Source organism: Bacillus rossius, unplaced genomic scaffold (assembly GCF_032445375.1).
Source record: "Bacillus rossius redtenbacheri isolate Brsri unplaced genomic scaffold, Brsri_v3 Brsri_v3_scf97, whole genome shotgun sequence".
Classification (NCBI taxonomy): Eukaryota; Metazoa; Arthropoda; class Insecta; order Phasmatodea; family Bacillidae; genus Bacillus; species Bacillus rossius.
The window spans coordinates 30,738-51,425 of NW_026963217.1; the positions used below are offsets into that span (position 1 = coordinate 30,738).

Here is a 20,688-nt window from a genome sequence, read left to right on the forward strand (position 1 = left end):
CTGTTGCGCTCCTCGTCGACAAGATCACAGCGGGTTTCAATAGGTCTGAGCACTCCATGTTAATCTCCTTGGACTTGGCAAAGGCCTTTGATTCCATTCAACATCCGGCGCTCCTTCACAAATTGCGCTCCTTTGGTCTGTCCGAGCGGCTGCTCACCATCCTCCACAGCGCGCTTCAGGCTCGGACGTTTCAGGTGCGGGTCGCCTCGTCACTCTCCACCACGCGGGACATCACCACCGGCGTTCCTCAGGGGTCCGTGCTCAGCCCCATGTTGTTCGCGCTGTACGTTTCCGACATTCCTGCTGTTCCGAACACTCAGATCGTACAATACGCTGACGACACGACCTTGCTCGCTTCTGGCACGGACGCTTATCTTCTGCGTGCGCGTGCACAGCTGGGCCTCAACGTTCTGCAGGACTATTTCTCGCGCTGGGGGGTCTCCGCCAATGCTGCTAAGTCCACGGCTCTGTTCTTCACCAAGCGTCGGAAACGTCCGCCCGCGCCCCTCACGCTTTGCGGCTCGCCTATCGCCTGGTCCGACAATGTGCGCATTCTTGGGTTCCATCTCGACCGCACTTTGACCTGGCACGACCACGTTCGTCAGTTGGCCGCTCGGACACGCACCGCTCTTCGTGCCGTCCGCTCCGTTCTCTTGCCGGTCAGCTCCATCGAACTGGACCTCCGTCTTTTCCTTTGGCGCACGCTCGTCCTTCCGGTTCTGTTGTACGGTGCCGTGGTGTGGGCCTACGTGCCCAAGTTCTGTTTCCGGCCTATCGCCTCCACCTACAACTTCTGCCTCCGCTTCGTCGCCGGCCGTTCCGTCCGCACGCCTCTTCCGGAGCTGTACGAGTTCACCGGCTCTCCTCATCCCGGCGATCTCGTCACGTCGCTGGCTCGGAACTTCTACTCCCGCACGCCGCGCCACCACAACCCCCTCGTCTCGTCTCTGGCCGACTACGACCCGACCGTCTGGCACCCCCATCGGCGTCTCCGAGACTTCAGCCTCGAACGCCCTCCATAGCCCTCGTGTGCTGCCGCCTGCTGCCCTCCACCGTCTCTGTGCAGTGTGGTGTCCTGCAGTGTTGTGCTCGCGTCATGGCCTGTCCGTTTTAACCTCTGTTTGTGTCTACTGCTCTCGTGAGCGAAGCTGCGGCCCGTGCTGCGAAGAACCTGTGTTTTGTGTTGAGTGGCCGCCGTGTCGGCGAAGAACCTGTGTTGGTGTGCCCCTCCGTCGCGCCGGTTTCGTATTTTGTTAAATATATTGAGTGTGCTGTCCATTTGCTACTGTAACTGTATTCGCCTAGTTATGCATTGTTAATTACTGCCGTGTTTTCTGTATTGTAATATTTAACCTTTATTATTCACTTGTTCCTTTTATTTTGCTGTACTGTAATTTTATGATTAACGCAGGGTTTTTATTATTTTCCCTGTAGCATTGCTGTGTTGTTTTGTGTAATGTATTATGTATGCTCATTATTGTTAAGTTGATGTATATGCTTAAAGGAACGGGCTAACCGTTGGGTTAAGTTTGTGTACAGTGTCTGTTTGTGTACTTTATTGTAAAGTGTACATGTCTTTCCGGGATGAATAAAGTCATCCTAACTAAAAAAAAAAAAAAAAAAAAAAAAAAAAAAAAAAAAAAAAAAAAAAAAAAAAAAAAAAAAAAAAAAAAAAAAAAAAAAAAAAAACTTGCACTTCGGTTGAGCTGACCTCTGCGATTACCCCAAATGTGGGTAACTCGGGCGCGTAATTTTTGGTAGTCGGGACTGCGTTCGCGCTGTCCCGGTGAAAAAATTTCAACTTAGTAGTTGTGAAGTAGTGTTAAGAATTATGTACAGTGAAGTGTAATTTTTTTTTTTTTTTTCATCTGTGTATGGTATGTAATGCATTCGTAGGTCTCAAGTTTACGGTGCCTTGGCGAACAACCCCACCGTCTTGAAAGTGCGGAAGGAAGGTACGTAATTGTGCATGGTAATAGTTGAAAAAAGAAAAAAAAAATTCCCATGAACGATACTTGTCCAATTCGATTTTTCAGATTTCCCCCTCCCCGCCTCACCCCCGGGCCCAGTGGTTTAACGGTAACCGGCCCAGTGTGTAAACACTGGGCACAACAAAAAATTGTTTAAAGACTCATCAAATGTTCCCCTCCACGGAAATCTTTAGTAAAAGGCGAAAGATTTATGCGTTTGAAGGGAAACCAGAGCACGGTTGAAACTTTGAAAATCCGGACTATATAGGAAAAATGTGCGGACCACCACTAATGGTGAAAATAGCGTACGGTCGTGCAGCCTGAAGCCGCGAATCGTCCGAAAATCGCCTCGTGGGACACGGCACTCGATATTTCGTGAAACCCTAGGTATGTTGCTAATGGAAAAAAGTTCCCCTCTCGACTGTGCCGTGGTGCCCGCCTTTTTGCCGAGGCGGACGCGACGACCCGAGTGCCGCCACGCGGCAAACGGTGTAACCAAGTGCCGCCACGCGGCAAACGGGGTAACCAAATGCACGCGGCGGTCGACCGTCGCCGTGGGTACAGAAACAAAGGAAACGAGGTGCGAGTAGAAACGGGCAGTTGTAGGAAGAAATTGTATTTGCATTGTTGGTGTGTACTGTCATGTAGTGTGATGAACTGGCACGGGAGTGTTATGTCTGGGGAAAGAGCTGTTTCGGAGGTAGAAGTACATAACCTCAAAACACGTTGATGAGGTGGTCCGAGCTCCAAGTGAAATAGAAAAGCGAAACACTGCGCAGCATACTTACCTGGCGTAGGGGCTACCCTGATCAAGCAGGGGGTTCCCCCAGGGTGAGGCTCTTCCCTTGCACTTCGGTTGAGCTGACCTCTGCGATTACCCCAAATGTGGGTAACTCGGGCGCGTAATTTTTGGTAGTCGGGACTGCGTTCGCGCTGTCCCGGTGAAAAAATTTCAACTTAGTAGTTGTGAAGTAGTGTTAAGAATTATGTACAGTGAAGTGTAATTTTTTTTTTTTTTTTCATCTGTGTATGGTATGTAATGCATTCGTAGGTCTCAAGTTTACGGTGCCTTGGCGAACAACCCCACCGTCTTGAAAGTGCGGAAGGAAGGTACGTAATTGTGCATGGTAATAGTTGAAAAAAGAAAAAAAAAATTCCCATGAACGATACTTGTCCAATTCGATTTTTCAGATTTCCCCCTCCCCGCCTCACCCCCGGGCCCAGTGGTTTAACGGTAACCGGCCCAGTGTGTAAACACTGGGCACAACAAAAAATTGTTTAAAGACTCATCAAATGTTCCCCTCCACGGAAATCTTTAGTTTTTTTTTTTTTTTTTTTTTTTTTTTTTTTTTTTTTTTTTTTTTTTTTTTTTTTTTTTTTTTTTTTTTTTTATTGAATAAGTGGGGCCCCTAGGGGCCCACACACAAAAACATCATTTAATACATAAAGATACATACAAGGCAGTGGACAAGAACACTGTACAGAACATAAACACAAAGATGAAGAACATGACGATGCTGCTGGACCCCGCCAACACGGAGGTTCCTGAAGGTCCCGGCTACTTGTTGGGTGGAGGGGGGGTGAGGGACTGCTGGGGGTGAAGAGATGCTGATCCAGGAGCCGCGCAGCTGATGGAGGCCGCGCGGAGAAAACGGCGATGCTGATGACGATGGGAAGAAGACGGAGTGGCGATGTAGATGGTGAACTATGGTGGCGGGTCCGCGGAGGCTACCGGTGGACGTGGAGGTCTACGCCGTCATCTACCGGGCCCACCGGCCGCCGGGACGTCGTCAGCGTCGTCGTCGGAGTCGTCGCGTAAGTGGTCAGTCGAAAAGAGCGGTCGTCGTGGGTGGGGTGCAGGAGGCAGCGGCTCCGCAAGTTGAAGGATGAGGGGGTTGTCGCTGCGTCGGCATCGGCGTAGGAAGTAAGTTGTCATGGAGCGAAGGAGAGGGTGAAGGTGGGGCAGGCCGGAGTCTGCCAGGAGAGTCAGCCTGGAGGTGGCGCGGGGGAGTCCGAGAAGGAGACGAATCCCCAGGAAGTAGGTGCGGGTAATGGGGCGAAGGTTGAAACGGGATGAATGAACCCACACGGGGGATGCGTAGGTGAAGCGTGGGATGACGTAGGAATGAAATGCGGTGATGCGAACCGGGAGGGGGGTGCCAGATGAGGGTCGCAGTATCGGTGCCAGCTGCGCCAAGACCGCCCTGGATTGAGTCTTCATGGAAGCAAGGTGCGGGATGAAAGTGAAGGTACTGTCCAGGGTCACCCCCAGATAGCGGACCTCGGGTGACCAGGGGATGGCAGTGCTGGAAACTCGTGGGGGGTGGTCCTGGCGTGGGTGGATGCGTGAGAAGAGAATGGATTGGGTCTTCGAGCAGTTCAGCCCGATGCCGTGCGCGAGGAACTGAGTAGAGAGTGATGTGAGCCCGCGGCTCAGGCGGTCGCCGAGCATCCGCTCGGAGACGGAGGAAGCGAGGAGGCAAGTGTCATCGGCGTACTGAACCAGGTGAGTGCCAGGTGGTGGTTGCAGGTCGGCGATGTGAAGGGTGAAGAGAAGGGGTGAAAGGATGGCGCCCTGGGGGACGCCGGCCATGATGTGACGGGGGTCGGAGAGTTCGCCCTCCACCCGAACCCGGAAGGTACGACCCCCCAGGAACGAGCAGATGAGGCGTATGAGATGAGGTGGAAGGTCGGTGGCGGAGAGACGGTGAATGAGTTGTGAATGGGGCACGGAATCAAATGCCCGGGCAAGGTCCAGAAGCACCATGCCCGTGTGTTGGCGCCGTGCGAAACCTTGGACAGCCAGCACCTCCACACGGGCGATGGCGTGGGAGGTGGAGTGACGTTTGCGGAAACCGAACTGGTGATGGGGGAGAAGATGCAAGAGGTTGACGTGAAGGAGAAGGCGTGTGAGAATGGTCCGCTCTGCGACCTTAGAGATGATGGGTAGAAGAGAAATGGGGCGGTACGATGATGGTAGGGAAGGGGGCTTCCCGGGTTTGGGTATGGGTGAGACAATGGCCACTTTCCAAGGGGTGGGGAAATGACAGAGAAGGAACATCGCGTTGATGATGCGGGTAAGGAAGACCGTCGCCTTCCGAGGAAGAGCACGGAGGACGGGTGCAGGCAGAGAGTCGGAACCGGGGGCAGAAGGGGGCTTGAGACGGAGGAGGAGTGTGCGCACCTCCGATGGCGTGGCGAGAGGGAATGGCAGAGAGTCCGGAAGAACGGGCAGAGTGACGTGATGTGCGAGGGGGGGGGGGTGTGTCCCCGTCGTCCGAAGACTCGGAGGAGAGGGTGGGGGGGTCAGCGGAGGCAAACGTGGTCGCGAGGTAGGCAGCGACCGCCTCCGATCGCTCAGGGGCAGTCTCCGCCACCCCGGCCGGGTGGGTGAGTGGGGGAATAGTGGTGGGGACCGATCGGAGGCGCCGGACGTAGGTCCACAGAGAGCCGGATGCAGAGGCGAGGGAGCCGAGACGCCGGGTCTCCAAATGCGCCTTCCACGCCGCGACCATCCGGCGGCACCGGCCCCGCAGCAGGAGGAACACCATCCGTGTCAACGGGGACCGGTTGGCCTGCCACAGGCCGCGGAAGCGGTCGCGCAGGACCACGGCGTCACGCAGGTAAGGCGGGAAGGGGGTGATGCGGGTACTTGGAGTGGCCAGCGGAATGTGAGCGGAGGCGGCCGCAGAGACGGCCCGGGTGAATGACACGACGTTGGCGTCGAGACGGTCGGGGGTGTCGAAGGGGAGGGTGAGGTCGAGTGATGATGAGAGGGTGGTCTGGAACCCATTCCAGTCGGCGTTGCGGAAGTCGAAGCGGGGAAGGTGCGGGTTGGAATGGGGGTAGAAGTGAAGGGAGCCGAGGACGGGCAGGTGATCCGAGGCCCCGGCGGTGAGCGTGGTGAGACCAGAGATGATGGGGAGCGGTGTGGTGAGGGCGAGGTCGATGATACTGGGATGACGGTGGTGCTGAGCGGGGAAGAATGTGGGGGTGGCGGGGGCGCAGATGGAGAGGTTAGTACGCCGGAGGAGCTGACGGAGGGAGCTGCCTCGGCGGTTGGCCGCGACGCAGCCCCAGTAGGGATGGGTGGCGTTGAAGTCCCCGGCCAGCACGACATGGGCATCGAGCCGACCGAGGGCGACAACGGCGGCAGAGGGGAAGGCAAATTGGGGTGGGAGATACACGGAGACTAGAGTCAGGGAGTAGGGCTGTCCGAACAGGCGCACGGCCACAGCCTCAGTCGCGGGTGAAGGTGGAATGTGTCGGCGGTGATGGGTGAAGGTGTCGCGCACCAGGAGTGCCACCCCACCCCCCCGACCATCACGGTCGGAGCGGTGGACGGCATATCCCGGGACGCGGAGGGGTACAGCGGGGGTCAGCCAGGTCTCTGATAGGAACACGACATCGGGTGAGTGCTCGTCGACGAGGTGAAGGAAGTCGAGAAGCTTAGGGAGCAAAGAAAAGGCGTTCCAGACTAGGAGCTTAAGGGGCGGCGGGGGATCCATCGAAGAGACCCAGAAGCGCTTGGAGGAGCACCTCGAATCTCTCCGAAGGGGACTTGGCATGGGACAGGGCGGTCAGGGTGCGGCGAATGAAGGGAAAGTACTGCCGAAACAGCTGGATGAGGTCACGTATGATCGCGGTGAATGAAGTGTCGTCAGCGTCCGGTCGGTGAGATGAGGGGCCCTGAGGTGCAGATGGAGATGGCCCGTCGCGGGAGGGGAACAGGGTGGCGGCGGCGGAACCGCGCCGAGTCCAGGCGTTGGAGGTGACGGCGGGAAAGGCACGAGCGTCGGTCAAGTTTGGCGGTCGCGGTCGCGGTGCCGGGGTGGCCTCAGGCTGTTGTCGGGGGGGGGTGGCGTCTGAGGTAGGCCTGGTTCACCCGGCAGTCCATGGAAGTCGCGAAGTGCGCCTCGCCGCAATTGACGCACTTCGGAGTCGTCGAAGTGCACTCGCGGGACCGGTGGGGCCCGGCACACTTGAAACAGGCCACCGGCCTCTCGCAGCGTGTGGATGGGTGGCCGGCCTGCTGGCACCGGTAACACTGCGGGACCCGCCCGCTGCCACGATAGCGTTCGACGGAGACCACCCAGCAGCCCAGGGAGCGTAGAGCCAGGAAGGGAGCTGCCTCCCCCAGGTGGTGAGTATTAACCAGGAACGGACGGGTCGTGGCGGTGTCGGTGACGCGGAGCGGAGTGACGGAAGCAACGGGTAGGTCCAGGTCGAGGAGGGCGGCGTGCACCTCCTCGGGGGTAGTGGTGAGTGGGAGACGCTTCAGGACGAGTCGGTCCCCCTTCTCGTCCTGTCGCAGGTGCGTGAAAGGCTGATGGCCGAGCTGGGTGAGGTGGTTGTATAGGAAGGTGTGATCAGCGGCGTTAGAAGTGTAAAAGGAGGTGCGGCCGTCGACGGAGGTGATGGATAGCTTGCCAGAAAGGAGCGACTGAAACGATTGGGCCAGGGTGAAGGGGCTGGTGGTGATGGGGAGGCGGCAGCCGATGGGCGGCATGCGGGTAGGCTTGACGGTGGCGGCGGCGGAGGCAGATGCGGGGGCGGCAGCAGGTTGGGTGGGAGGCCGGGTGCGGGGTCCAGGTGCAGATGCGGAGGTGGATGGTCGAGGCGACGGCTGACGAGCAGCGGAGGTCGATGGCTGAGTCGCGGCGGTCGTAGTCGGTCGGGGGGTGGTGCGGCGGGTGAGGTGTGAGATGCGGGATGACGTGGATGGTGCAGGTGACGAGTCCCGGGACGAGGTCCCCTCCTCGCCGGCGGAGTCGAGCTCGAGGGCGCCAAACCGGTTGGAGATGGAGGTGCGGTCCTCGGCGCGCCCCATCCTCGGCCGCTTCACCGTCCGGCGGGGGAGGCTGAAGCCGGTGTCCATCGGCACGTCCCGGGGGGCCGCAGGCTCGACAGGGATGAGTGGCAGTGAGGGGGAAGGCGCTGAGAATGGTGAGGAGATGGGGTGAGAAGCAGAGGGGGTGAAAGTGCAAACTGTCGTGGTCGTCATGGTGGTGGTCGTGGTGGTGAGGGTTGCTGCCATGGTGACGTCCGGGGTGAAGGGGGTGTCGGAGCAGAAGCCAGGTGGCACCATCTGGTGATGCTTGGACTCCGACACCTTCGTGCAGCGCTCCTGGGTGCGGATCCCGGTCCGGCTGGGGGTGGGGGGCGGCGAGCATCCCTCTGCTCCAGCATCGCCCGAGGCACCCGTCCGGTCTCGGTGGCCACCAGGAGGCCTGGTGTAGTCCCTCAATGGCGGTTGGAGTCGGCCCTCAAAGTCGGAGTCCCCCAGGGGCGGGTCCTCCCCGGACCCCCCCTCGGCCATGCCGACGAGAAACAATCAAGTCGGCAGGCCAAGAGCCACACCTGGGAGGAACTACTCTTCTCGGCCACCTGGTGACAGCCCCAGGAAGCAGCAGCAGCAGTCAGCAGTCAGTTAAAGGTGGAAGAAGATGGAGTGAATATAATAGGAGTGATGCTGAGTAGAACTTGTAAATAAAAATAAAATAATAATTAGTGGAACCCGAGGGTTGAATTTATTTCTGCAGAGTCCCCCCAGCAATGCCCAGGGGGGGACCCTGTTGCTTGCTGCTGAGAGTTACCAGATCCGGATATGCACCCAGCAGCAAGTCTTCGCACCAGAAACGACTGGTCGGATTATAAAAGCACGCGAGGAAAACTCGAATTAACTAAGGAAATCCCTGCAAACCACTCAGAGTAGCACCTAAGAGCAGTTTGAAGGGAAACCAGAGCACGGTTGAAACTTTGAAAATCCGGACTATATAGGAAAAATGTGCGGACCACCACTAATGGTGAAAATAGCGTACGGTCGTGCAGCCTGAAGCCGCGAATCGTCCGAAAATCGCCTCGTGGGACACGGCACTCGATATTTCGTGAAACCCTAGGTATGTTGCTAATGGAAAAAAGTTCCCCTCTCGACTGTGCCGTGGTGCCCGCCTTTTTGCCGAGGCGGACGCGACGACCCGAGTGCCGCCACGCGGCAAACGGTGTAACCAAGTGCCGCCACGCGGCAAACGGGGTAACCAAATGCACGCGGCGGTCGACCGTCGCCGTGGGTACAGAAACAAAGGAAACGAGGTGCGAGTAGAAACGGGCAGTTGTAGGAAGAAATTGTATTTGCATTGTTGGTGTGTACTGTCATGTAGTGTGATGAACTGGCACGGGAGTGTTATGTCTGGGGAAAGAGCTGTTTCGGAGGTAGAAGTACATAACCTCAAAACACGTTGATGAGGTGGTCCGAGCTCCAAGTGAAATAGAAAAGCGAAACACTGCGCAGCATACTTACCTGGCGTAGGGGCTACCCTGATCAAGCAGGGGGTTCCCCCAGGGTGAGGCTCTTCCCTTGCACTTCGGTTGAGCTGACCTCTGCGATTACCCCAAATGTGGGTAACTCGGGCGCGTAATTTTTGGTAGTCGGGACTGCGTTCGCGCTGTCCCGGTGAAAAAATTTCAACTTAGTAGTTGTGAAGTAGTGTTAAGAATTATGTACAGTGAAGTGTAATTTTTTTTTTTTTTTTCATCTGTGTATGGTATGTAATGCATTCGTAGGTCTCAAGTTTACGGTGCCTTGGCGAACAACCCCACCGTCTTGAAAGTGCGGAAGGAAGGTACGTAATTGTGCATGGTAATAGTTGAAAAAAGAAAAAAAAAATTCCCATGAACGATACTTGTCCAATTCGATTTTTCAGATTTCCCCCTCCCCGCCTCACCCCCGGGCCCAGTGGTTTAACGGTAACCGGCCCAGTGTGTAAACACTGGGCACAACAAAAAATTGTTTAAAGACTCATCAAATGTTCCCCTCCACGGAAATCTTTAGTTTTTTTTTTTTTTTTTTTTTTTTTTTTTTTTTTTTTTTTTTTTTTTTTTTTTTTTTTTTTTTTTTTTTTTTTTTTTTTTTTTTTTTAAAATAAGTGGGGCCCCTAGGGGCCCACACACAAAAACATCATTTAATACATAAAGATACATACAAGGCAGTGGACAAGAACACTGTACAGAACATAAACACAAAGATGAAGAACATGACGATGCTGCTGGACCCCGCCAACACGGAGGTTCTTGAAGGTCCCGGCTACTTGTTGGGTGGAGGGGGGGTGAGGGACTGCTGGGGGTGAAGAGATGCTGATCCAGGAGCCGCGCAGCTGATGGAGGCCGCGCGGAGAAAACGGCGACGCTGATGACGATGGGAAGAAGACGGAGTGGCGATGTAGATGGTGAACTATGGTGGCGGGTCCGCGGAGGCTACCGGTGGACGTGGAGGTCTACGCCGTCATCTACCGGGCCCACCGGCCGCCGGGACGTCGTCAGCGTCGTCGTCGGAGTCGTCGCGTAAGTGGTCAGTCGAAAAGAGCGGTCGTCGTGGGTGGGGTGCAGGAGGCAGCGGCTCCGCAAGTTGAAGGATGAGGGGGTTGTCGCTGCGTCGGCATCGGCGTAGGAAGTAAGTTGTCATGGAGCGAAGGAGAGGGTGAAGGTGGGGCAGGCCGGAGTCTGCCAGGAGAGTCAGCCTGGAGGTGGCGCGGGGGAGTCCGAGAAGGAGACGAATCCCCAGGAAGTAGGTGCGGGTAATGGGGCGAAGGTTGAAACGGGATGAATGAACCCACACGGGGGATGCGTAGGTGAAGCGTGGGATGACGTAGGAATGAAATGCGGTGATGCGAACCGGGAGGGGGGTGCCAGATGAGGGTCGCAGTATCGGTGCCAGCTGCGCCAAGACCGCCCTGGATTGAGTCTTCATGGAAGCAAGGTGCGGGATGAAAGTGAAGGTACTGTCCAGGGTCACCCCCAGATAGCGGACCTCGGGTGACCAGGGGATGGCAGTGCTGGAAACTCGTGGGGGGTGGTCCTGGCGTGGGTGGATGCGTGAGAAGAGAATGGATTGGGTCTTCGAGCAGTTCAGCCCGATGCCGTGCGCGAGGAACTGAGTAGAGAGTGATGTGAGCCCGCGGCTCAGGCGGTCGCCGAGCATCCGCTCGGAGACGGAGGAAGCGAGGAGGCAAGTGTCATCGGCGTACTGAACCAGGTGAGTGCCAGGTGGTGGGTGCAGGTCGGCGATGTGAAGGGTGAAGAGAAGGGGTGAAAGGATGGCGCCCTGGGGGACGCCGGCCATGATGTGACGGGGGTCGGAGAGTTCGCCCTCCACCCGAACCCGGAAGGTACGACCCCCCAGGAACGAGCAGATGAGGCGTATGAGATGAGGTGGAAGGTCGGTGGCGGAGAGACGGTGAATGAGTTGTGAATGGGGCACGGAATCAAATGCCCGGGCAAGGTCCAGAAGCACCATGCCCGTGTGTTGGCGCCGTGCGAAACCTTGGACAGCCAGCACCTCCACACGGGCGATGGCGTGGGAGGTGGAGTGACGTTTGCGGAAACCGAACTGGTGATGGGGGAGAAGATGCAAGAGGTTGACGTGAAGGAGAAGGCGTGTGAGAATGGTCCGCTCTGCGACCTTAGAGATGATGGGTAGAAGAGAAATGGGGCGGTACGATGATGGTAGGGAAGGGGGCTTCCCGGGTTTGGGTATGGGTGAGACAATGGCCACTTTCCAAGGGGTGGGGAAATGACAGAGAAGGAACATCGCGTTGATGATGCGGGTAAGGAAGACCGTCGCCTTCCGAGGAAGAGCACGGAGGACGGGTGCAGGCAGAGAGTCGGAACCGGGGGCAGAAGGGGGCTTGAGACGGAGGAGGAGTGTGCGCACCTCCGATGGCGTGGCGAGAGGGAATGGCAGAGAGTCCGGAAGAACGGGCAGAGTGACGTGATGTGCGAGGGGGGGGGGGTGTGTCCCCGTCGTCCGAAGACTCGGAGGAGAGGGTGGGGGGGTCAGCGGAGGCAAACGTGGTCGCGAGGTAGGCAGCGACCGCCTCCGATCGCTCAGGGGCAGTCTCCGCCACCCCGGCCGGGTGGGTGAGTGGGGGAATAGTGGTGGGGACCGATCGGAGGCGCCGGACGTAGGTCCACAGAGAGCCGGATGCAGAGGCGAGGGAGCCGAGACGCCGGGTCTCCAAATGCGCCTTCCACGCCGCGACCATCCGGCGGCACCGGCCCCGCAGCAGGAGGAACACCATCCGTGTCAACGGGGACCGGTTGGCCTGCCACAGGCCGCGGAAGCGGTCGCGCAGGACCACGGCGTCACGCAGGTAAGGCGGGAAGGGGGTGATGCGGGTACTTGGAGTGGCCAGCGGAATGTGAGCGGAGGCGGCCGCAGAGACGGCCCGGGTGAATGACACGACGTTGGCGTCGAGACGGTCGGGGGTGTCGAAGGGGAGGGTGAGGTCGAGTGATGATGAGAGGGTGGTCTGGAACCCATTCCAGTCGGCGTTGCGGAAGTCGAAGCGGGGAAGGTGCGGGTTGGAATGGGGGTAGAAGTGAAGGGAGCCGAGGACGGGCAGGTGATCCGAGGCCCCGGCGGTGAGCGTGGTGAGACCAGAGATGATGGGGAGCGGTGTGGTGAGGGCGAGGTCGATGATACTGGGATGACGGTGGTGCTGAGCGGGGAAGAATGTGGGGGTGGCGGGGGCGCAGATGGAGAGGTTAGTACGCCGGAGGAGCTGACGGAGGGAGCTGCCTCGGCGGTTGGCCGCGACGCAGCCCCAGTAGGGATGGGTGGCGTTGAAGTCCCCGGCCAGCACGACATGGGCATCGAGCCGACCGAGGGCGACAACGGCGGCAGAGGGGAAGGCAAATTGGGGTGGGAGATACACGGAGACTAGAGTCAGGGAGTAGGGCTGTCCGAACAGGCGCACGGCCACAGCCTCAGTCGCGGGTGAAGGTGGAATGTGTCGGCGGTGATGGGTGAAGGTGTCGCGCACCAGGAGTGCCACCCCACCCCCCCGACCATCACGGTCGGAGCGGTGGACGGCATATCCCGGGACGCGGAGGGGTACAGCGGGGGTCAGCCAGGTCTCTGATAGGAACACGACATCGGGTGAGTGCTCGTCGACGAGGTGAAGGAAGTCGAGAAGCTTAGGGAGCAAAGAAAAGGCGTTCCAGACTAGGAGCTTAAGGGGCGGCGGGGGATCCATCGAAGAGACCCAGAAGCGCTTGGAGGAGCACCTCGAATCTCTCCGAAGGGGACTTGGCATGGGACAGGGCGGTCAGGGTGCGGCGAATGAAGGGAAAGTACTGCCGAAACAGCTGGATGAGGTCACGTATGATCGCGGTGAATGAAGTGTCGTCAGCGTCCGGTCGGTGAGATGAGGGGCCCTGAGGTGCAGATGGAGATGGCCCGTCGCGGGAGGGGAACAGGGTGGCGGCGGCGGAACCGCGCCGAGTCCAGGCGTTGGAGGTGACGGCGGGAAAGGCACGAGCGTCGGTCAAGTTTGGCGGTCGCGGTCGCGGTGCCGGGGTGGCCTCAGGCTGTTGTCGGGGGGGGTGGCGTCTGAGGTAGGCCTGGTTCACCCGGCAGTCCATGGAAGTCGCGAAGTGCGCCTCGCCGCAATTGACGCACTTCGGAGTCGTCGAAGTGCACTCGCGGGACCGGTGGGGCCCGGCACACTTGAAACAGGCCACCGGCCTCTCGCAGCGTGTGGATGGGTGGCCGGCCTGCTGGCACCGGTAACACTGCGGGACCCGCCCGCTGCCACGATAGCGTTCGACGGAGACCACCCAGCAGCCCAGGGAGCGTAGAGCCAGGAAGGGAGCTGCCTCCCCCAGGTGGTGAGTATTAACCAGGAACGGACGGGTCGTGGCGGTGTCGGTGACGCGGAGCGGAGTGACGGAAGCAACGGGTAGGTCCAGGTCGAGGAGGGCGGCGTGCACCTCCTCGGGGGTAGTGGTGAGTGGGAGACGCTTCAGGACGAGTCGGTCCCCCTTCTCGTCCTGTCGCAGGTGCGTGAAAGGCTGATGGCCGAGCTGGGTGAGGTGGTTGTATAGGAAGGTGTGATCAGCGGCGTTAGAAGTGTAAAAGGAGGTGCGGCCGTCGACGGAGGTGATGGATAGCTTGCCAGAAAGGAGCGACTGAAACGATTGGGCCAGGGTGAAGGGGCTGGTGGTGATGGGGAGGCGGCAGCCGATGGGCGGCATGCGGGTAGGCTTGACGGTGGCGGCGGCGGAGGCAGATGCGGGGGCGGCAGCAGGTTGGGTGGGAGGCCGGGTGCGGGGTCCAGGTGCAGATGCGGAGGTGGATGGTCGAGGCGACGGCTGACGAGCAGCGGAGGTCGATGGCTGAGTCGCGGCGGTCGTAGTCGGTCGGGGGGTGGTGCGGCGGGTGAGGTGTGAGATGCGGGATGACGTGGATGGTGCAGGTGACGAGTCCCGGGACGAGGTCCCCTCCTCGCCGGCGGAGTCGAGCTCGAGGGCGCCAAACCGGTTGGAGATGGAGGTGCGGTCCTCGGCGCGCCCCATCCTCGGCCGCTTCACCGTCCGGCGGGGGAGGCTGAAGCCGGTGTCCATCGGCACGTCCCGGGGGGCCGCAGGCTCGACAGGGATGAGTGGCAGTGAGGGGGAAGGCGCTGAGAATGGTGAGGAGATGGGGTGAGAAGCAGAGGGGGTGAAAGTGCAAACTGTCGTGGTCGTCATGGTGGTGGTCGTGGTGGTGAGGGTTGCTGCCATGGTGACGTCCGGGGTGAAGGGGGTGTCGGAGCAGAAGCCAGGTGGCACCATCTGGTGATGCTTGGACTCCGACACCTTCGTGCAGCGCTCCTGGGTGCGGATCCCGGTCCGGCTGGGGGTGGGGGGCGGCGAGCATCCCTCTGCTCCAGCATCGCCCGAGGCACCCGTCCGGTCTCGGTGGCCACCAGGAGGCCTGGTGTAGTCCCTCAATGGCGGTTGGAGTCGGCCCTCAAAGTCGGAGTCCCCCAGGGGCGGGTCCTCCCCGGACCCCCCCTCGGCCATGCCGACGAGAAACAATCAAGTCGGCAGGCCAAGAGCCACACCTGGGAGGAACTACTCTTCTCGGCCACCTGGTGACAGCCCCAGGAAGCAGCAGCAGCAGTCAGCAGTCAGTTAAAGGTGGAAGAAGATGGAGTGAATATAATAGGAGTGATGCTGAGTAGAACTTGTAAATAAAAATAAAATAATAATTAGTGGAACCCGAGGGTTGAATTTATTTCTGCAGAGTCCCCCCAGCAATGCCCAGGGGGGGACCCTGTTGCTTGCTGCTGAGAGTTACCAGATCCGGATATGCACCCAGCAGCAAGTCTTCGCACCAGAAACGACTGGTCGGATTATAAAAGCACGCGAGGAAAACTCGAATTAACTAAGGAAATCCCTGCAAACCACTCAGAGTAGCACCTAAGAGCAGTTTGAAGGGAAACCAGAGCACGGTTGAAACTTTGAAAATCCGGACTATATAGGAAAAATGTGCGGACCACCACTAATGGTGAAAATAGCGTACGGTCGTGCAGCCTGAAGCCGCGAATCGTCCGAAAATCGCCTCGTGGGACACGGCACTCGATATTTCGTGAAACCCTAGGTATGTTGCTAATGGAAAAAAGTTCCCCTCTCGACTGTGCCGTGGTGCCCGCCTTTTTGCCGAGGCGGACGCGACGACCCGAGTGCCGCCACGCGGCAAACGGTGTAACCAAGTGCCGCCACGCGGCAAACGGGGTAACCAAATGCACGCGGCGGTCGACCGTCGCCGTGGGTACAGAAACAAAGGAAACGAGGTGCGAGTAGAAACGGGCAGTTGTAGGAAGAAATTGTATTTGCATTGTTGGTGTGTACTGTCATGTAGTGTGATGAACTGGCACGGGAGTGTTATGTCTGGGGAAAGAGCTGTTTCGGAGGTAGAAGTACATAACCTCAAAACACGTTGATGAGGTGGTCCGAGCTCCAAGTGAAATAGAAAAGCGAAACACTGCGCAGCATACTTACCTGGCGTAGGGGCTACCCTGATCAAGCAGGGGGTTCCCCCAGGGTGAGGCTCTTCCCTTGCACTTCGGTTGAGCTGACCTCTGCGATTACCCCAAATGTGGGTAACTCGGGCGCGTAATTTTTGGTAGTCGGGACTGCGTTCGCGCTGTCCCGGTGAAAAAATTTCAACTTAGTAGTTGTGAAGTAGTGTTAAGAATTATGTACAGTGAAGTGTAATTTTTTTTTTTTTTTTCATCTGTGTATGGTATGTAATGCATTCGTAGGTCTCAAGTTTACGGTGCCTTGGCGAACAACCCCACCGTCTTGAAAGTGCGGAAGGAAGGTACGTAATTGTGCATGGTAATAGTTGAAAAAAGAAAAAAAAAATTCCCATGAACGATACTTGTCCAATTCGATTTTTCAGATTTCCCCCTCCCCGCCTCACCCCCGGGCCCAGTGGTTTAACGGTAACCGGCCCAGTGTGTAAACACTGGGCACAACAAAAAATTGTTTAAAGACTCATCAAATGTTCCCCTCCACGGAAATCTTTAGTAAAAGGCGAAAGATTTATGCGTTTGAAGGGAAACCAGAGCACGGTTGAAACTTTGAAAATCCGGACTATATAGGAAAAATGTGCGGACCACCACTAATGGTGAAAATAGCGTACGGTCGTGCAGCCTGAAGCCGCGAATCGTCCGAAAATCGCCTCGTGGGACACGGCACTCGATATTTCGTGAAACCCTAGGTATGTTGCTAATGGAAAAAAGTTCCCCTCTCGACTGTGCCGTGGTGCCCGCCTTTTTGCCGAGGCGGACGCGACGACCCGAGTGCCGCCACGCGGCAAACGGTGTAACCAAGTGCCGCCACGCGGCAAACGGGGTAACCAAATGCACGCGGCGGTCGACCGTCGCCGTGGGTACAGAAACAAAGGAAACGAGGTGCGAGTAGAAACGGGCAGTTGTAGGAAGAAATTGTATTTGCATTGTTGGTGTGTACTGTCATGTAGTGTGATGAACTGGCACGGGAGTGTTATGTCTGGGGAAAGAGCTGTTTCGGAGGTAGAAGTACATAACCTCAAAACACGTTGATGAGGTGGTCCGAGCTCCAAGTGAAATAGAAAAGCGAAACACTGCGCAGCATACTTACCTGGCGTAGGGGCTACCCTGATCAAGCAGGGGGTTCCCCCAGGGTGAGGCTCTTCCCTTGCACTTCGGTTGAGCTGACCTCTGCGATTACCCCAAATGTGGGTAACTCGGGCGCGTAATTTTTGGTAGTCGGGACTGCGTTCGCGCTGTCCCGGTGAAAAAATTTCAACTTAGTAGTTGTGAAGTAGTGTTAAGAATTATGTACAGTGAAGTGTAATTTTTTTTTTTTTTTTCATCTGTGTATGGTATGTAATGCATTCGTAGGTCTCAAGTTTACGGTGCCTTGGCGAACAACCCCACCGTCTTGAAAGTGCGGAAGGAAGGTACGTAATTGTGCATGGTAATAGTTGAAAAAAGAAAAAAAAAATTCCCATGAACGATACTTGTCCAATTCGATTTTTCAGATTTCCCCCTCCCCGCCTCACCCCCGGGCCCAGTGGTTTAACGGTAACCGGCCCAGTGTGTAAACACTGGGCACAACAAAAAAAATGGCCAAAAGTGCTCAGATTTGCTTCAAAAAGCTTTTAAAAAATTCCCCTGAACAGTTTGATGCCTTTGAAGGGAAACCAGAGCACGGTTGAAACTTTGAAAATCCGGACTATATAGGAAAAATGTGCGGACCACCACTAATGGTGAAAATAGCGTACGGTCGTGCAGCCTGAAGCCGCGAATCGTCCGAAAATCGCCTCGTGGGACACGGCACTCGATATTTCGTGAAACCCTAGGTATGTTGCTAATGGAAAAAAGTTCCCCTCTCGACTGTGCCGTGGTGCCCGCCTTTTTGCCGAGGCGGACGCGACGACCCGAGTGCCGCCACGCGGCAAACGGTGTAACCAAGTGCCGCCACGCGGCAAACGGGGTAACCAAATGCACGCGGCGGTCGACCGTCGCCGTGGGTACAGAAACAAAGGAAACGAGGTGCGAGTAGAAACGGGCAGTTGTAGGAAGAAATTGTATTTGCATTGTTGGTGTGTACTGTCATGTAGTGTGATGAACTGGCACGGGAGTGTTATGTCTGGGGAAAGAGCTGTTTCGGAGGTAGAAGTACATAACCTCAAAACACGTTGATGAGGTGGTCCGAGCTCCAAGTGAAATAGAAAAGCGAAACACTGCGCAGCATACTTACCTGGCGTAGGGGCTACCCTGATCAAGCAGGGGGTTCCCCCAGGGTGAGGCTCTTCCCTTGCACTTCGGTTGAGCTGACCTCTGCGATTACCCCAAATGTGGGTAACTCGGGCGCGTAATTTTTGGTAGTCGGGACTGCGTTCGCGCTGTCCCGGTGAAAAAATTTCAACTTAGTAGTTGTGAAGTAGTGTTAAGAATTATGTACAGTGAAGTGTAATTTTTTTTTTTTTTTTCATCTGTGTATGGTATGTAATGCATTCGTAGGTCTCAAGTTTACGGTGCCTTGGCGAACAACCCCACCGTCTTGAAAGTGCGGAAGGAAGGTACGTAATTGTGCATGGTAATAGTTGAAAAAAGAAAAAAAAAATTCCCATGAACGATACTTGTCCAATTCGATTTTTCAGATTTCCCCCTCCCCGCCTCACCCCCGGGCCCAGTGGTTTAACGGTAACCGGCCCAGTGTGTAAACACTGGGCACAACAAAAAATTGTTTAAAGACTCATCAAATGTTCCCCTCCACGGAAATCTTTAGTAAAAGGCGAAAGATTTATGCGTTTGAAGGGAAACCAGAGCACGGTTGAAACTTTGAAAATCCGGACTATATAGGAAAAATGTGCGGACCACCACTAATGGTGAAAATAGCGTACGGTCGTGCAGCCTGAAGCCGCGAATCGTCCGAAAATCGCCTCGTGGGACACGGCACTCGATATTTCGTGAAACCCTAGGTATGTTGCTAATGGAAAAAAGTTCCCCTCTCGACTGTGCCGTGGTGCCCGCCTTTTTGCCGAGGCGGACGCGACGACCCGAGTGCCGCCACGCGGCAAACGGTGTAACCAAGTGCCGCCACGCGGCAAACGGGGTAACCAAATGCACGCGGCGGTCGACCGTCGCCGTGGGTACAGAAACAAAGGAAACGAGGTGCGAGTAGAAACGGGCAGTTGTAGGAAGAAATTGTATTTGCATTGTTGGTGTGTACTGTCATGTAGTGTGATGAACTGGCACGGGAGTGTTATGTCTGGGGAAAGAGCTGTTTCGGAGGTAGAAGTACATAACCTCAAAACACGTTGATGAGGTGGTCCGAGCTCCAAGTGAAATAGAAAAGCGAAACACTGCGCAGCATACTTACCTGGCGTAGGGGCTACCCTGATCAAGCAGGGGGTTCCCCCAGGGTGAGGCTCTTCCCTTGCACTTCGGTTGAGCTGACCTCTGCGATTACCCCAAATGTGGGTAACTCGGGCGCGTAATTTTTGGTAGTCGGGACTGCGTTCGCGCTGTCCCGGTGAAAAAATTTCAACTTAGTAGTTGTGAAGTAGTGTTAAGAATTATGTACAGTGAAGTGTAATTTTTTTTTTTTTTTTCATCTGTGTATGGTATGTAATGCATTCGTAGGTCTCAAGTTTACGGTGCCTTGGCGAACAACCCCACCGTCTTGAAAGTGCGGAAGGAAGGTACGTAATTGTGCATGGTAATAGTTGAAAAAAGAAAAAAAAAATTCCCATGAACGATACTTGTCCAATTCGATTTTTCAGATTTCCCCCTCCCCGCCTCACCCCCGGGCCCAGTGGTTTAACGGTAACCGGCCCAGTGTGTAAACACTGGGCACAACAAAAAATTGTTTAAAGACTCATCAAATGTTCCCCTCCACGGAAATCTTTAGTTTTTTTTTTTTTTTTTTTTTTTTTTTTTTTTTTTTTAAAAAGGGAACTCCCACTGAAGGGAGTTACCCACCAAAAAATTCATCTTTAATATAAAAAGCGGATACAGGTGAACACAAATAAAACACAACATAGAACACGAATACATGGCCACAAGGGCGAATGGTGACAATCTTTATTCAACACTGACGAAACGGGGCCCCTCCGACGATACCGTCCTAGAGGTCCAGCTGCTTGTTGGGCGGCGAATCTTCTGTGGGCTGCCGGGGGCGACTCGGGGCGCAGAAGGTGCCGGGCCGCAGATGAAGACGGTCCGGAGCAGTGGCGATGTTAGGCAGTAGTTCACTGAGAGCAGAGATCTTGATGGGATGATGCCTGGTAACATTCCTCAGAGCCAACCGTGGACGTGGTGATCACCGTCGTCAGCTGCCGGGCCCACCAGCCGCGACTGCACCAGCGTCAACGTCATCAGGGTCAGGGCGTCTCAAATGATCGTAGGTAAAGAGCGGTCGGCGGGGGTGAGGGGCGTCAGGCAGGGGCTCTGCAAGGAGTCGGATCAGGGGGTTGTCAGAACGCCGGCAGTGGCGGAGAAACTTCTTAGTCACCTTGCAGAGCAGCTCGTGTAAGTGCGGGAGCCCAGTCTGGTCCAGGAGGGTCTGTCGTAAGGTGGCGCGAGGGAGACCGAGCAGGAGGCGGGCACCGAGAAAGTAGGACCGGGTGATCGGACGGAGGTTGTACAGAGAGGAGTGGACCCAAGCCGGGCACGCGTAGAGGAAGTGGGGAAGAACAAAGGAACGGTAGGCAGTCACACGAACGTCGAGAGGGGTGCCGGATGTCGGTCTGAGTATGGTGGCCAGCGGAGCCATGACGGCACGGGACTTGGTGCGGATTGAGTCGAGGTGCGGCAGAAAAGTAAAGGTATTGTCTAGGGTGACCCCCAGATAACGGATGCGAGGCGACCAGGGGATGGCTACGGTGGAGATGACTGGC

At 56.5% G+C, this 20,688-nt stretch overlaps 9 non-coding genes across 9 annotated transcripts; 6 read left to right on the top strand and 3 right to left on the bottom strand.

The window, feature by feature from the left end:
• Positions 1-2,087: 2,087 nt before the first annotated feature.
• Positions 2,088-2,207, bottom strand: LOC134546128 (U5 spliceosomal RNA). The gene has a single exon (XR_010079077.1). It is a non-coding gene; the product is annotated as a U5 spliceosomal RNA (small nuclear RNA).
• A 543-nt stretch (positions 2,208-2,750) lies between these two features.
• On the top strand, positions 2,751-2,913 carry LOC134546088 (U1 spliceosomal RNA). The gene has a single exon (XR_010079037.1). It is a non-coding gene; the product is annotated as a U1 spliceosomal RNA (small nuclear RNA).
• Positions 2,914-9,262: 6,349 nt separating this feature from the next.
• Positions 9,263-9,425, top strand: LOC134546089 (U1 spliceosomal RNA). Its single transcript, XR_010079038.1, has one exon. It is a non-coding gene; the product is annotated as a U1 spliceosomal RNA (small nuclear RNA).
• Positions 9,426-15,786: 6,361 nt separating this feature from the next.
• LOC134546090 (U1 spliceosomal RNA) lies at positions 15,787-15,949 on the top strand. Its single transcript, XR_010079039.1, has one exon. It is a non-coding gene; the product is annotated as a U1 spliceosomal RNA (small nuclear RNA).
• A 299-nt stretch (positions 15,950-16,248) lies between these two features.
• On the bottom strand, positions 16,249-16,368 carry LOC134546129 (U5 spliceosomal RNA). Its single transcript, XR_010079078.1, has one exon. It is a non-coding gene; the product is annotated as a U5 spliceosomal RNA (small nuclear RNA).
• A 543-nt stretch (positions 16,369-16,911) lies between these two features.
• Positions 16,912-17,074, top strand: LOC134546092 (U1 spliceosomal RNA). Its single transcript, XR_010079041.1, has one exon. It is a non-coding gene; the product is annotated as a U1 spliceosomal RNA (small nuclear RNA).
• Positions 17,075-18,036: 962 nt separating this feature from the next.
• Positions 18,037-18,199, top strand: LOC134546093 (U1 spliceosomal RNA). The gene has a single exon (XR_010079042.1). It is a non-coding gene; the product is annotated as a U1 spliceosomal RNA (small nuclear RNA).
• Positions 18,200-18,498: 299 nt separating this feature from the next.
• LOC134546063 (U5 spliceosomal RNA) lies at positions 18,499-18,618 on the bottom strand. The gene has a single exon (XR_010079012.1). It is a non-coding gene; the product is annotated as a U5 spliceosomal RNA (small nuclear RNA).
• A 543-nt stretch (positions 18,619-19,161) lies between these two features.
• Positions 19,162-19,324, top strand: LOC134546094 (U1 spliceosomal RNA). Its single transcript, XR_010079043.1, has one exon. It is a non-coding gene; the product is annotated as a U1 spliceosomal RNA (small nuclear RNA).
• Positions 19,325-20,688: the final 1,364 nt, after the last annotated feature.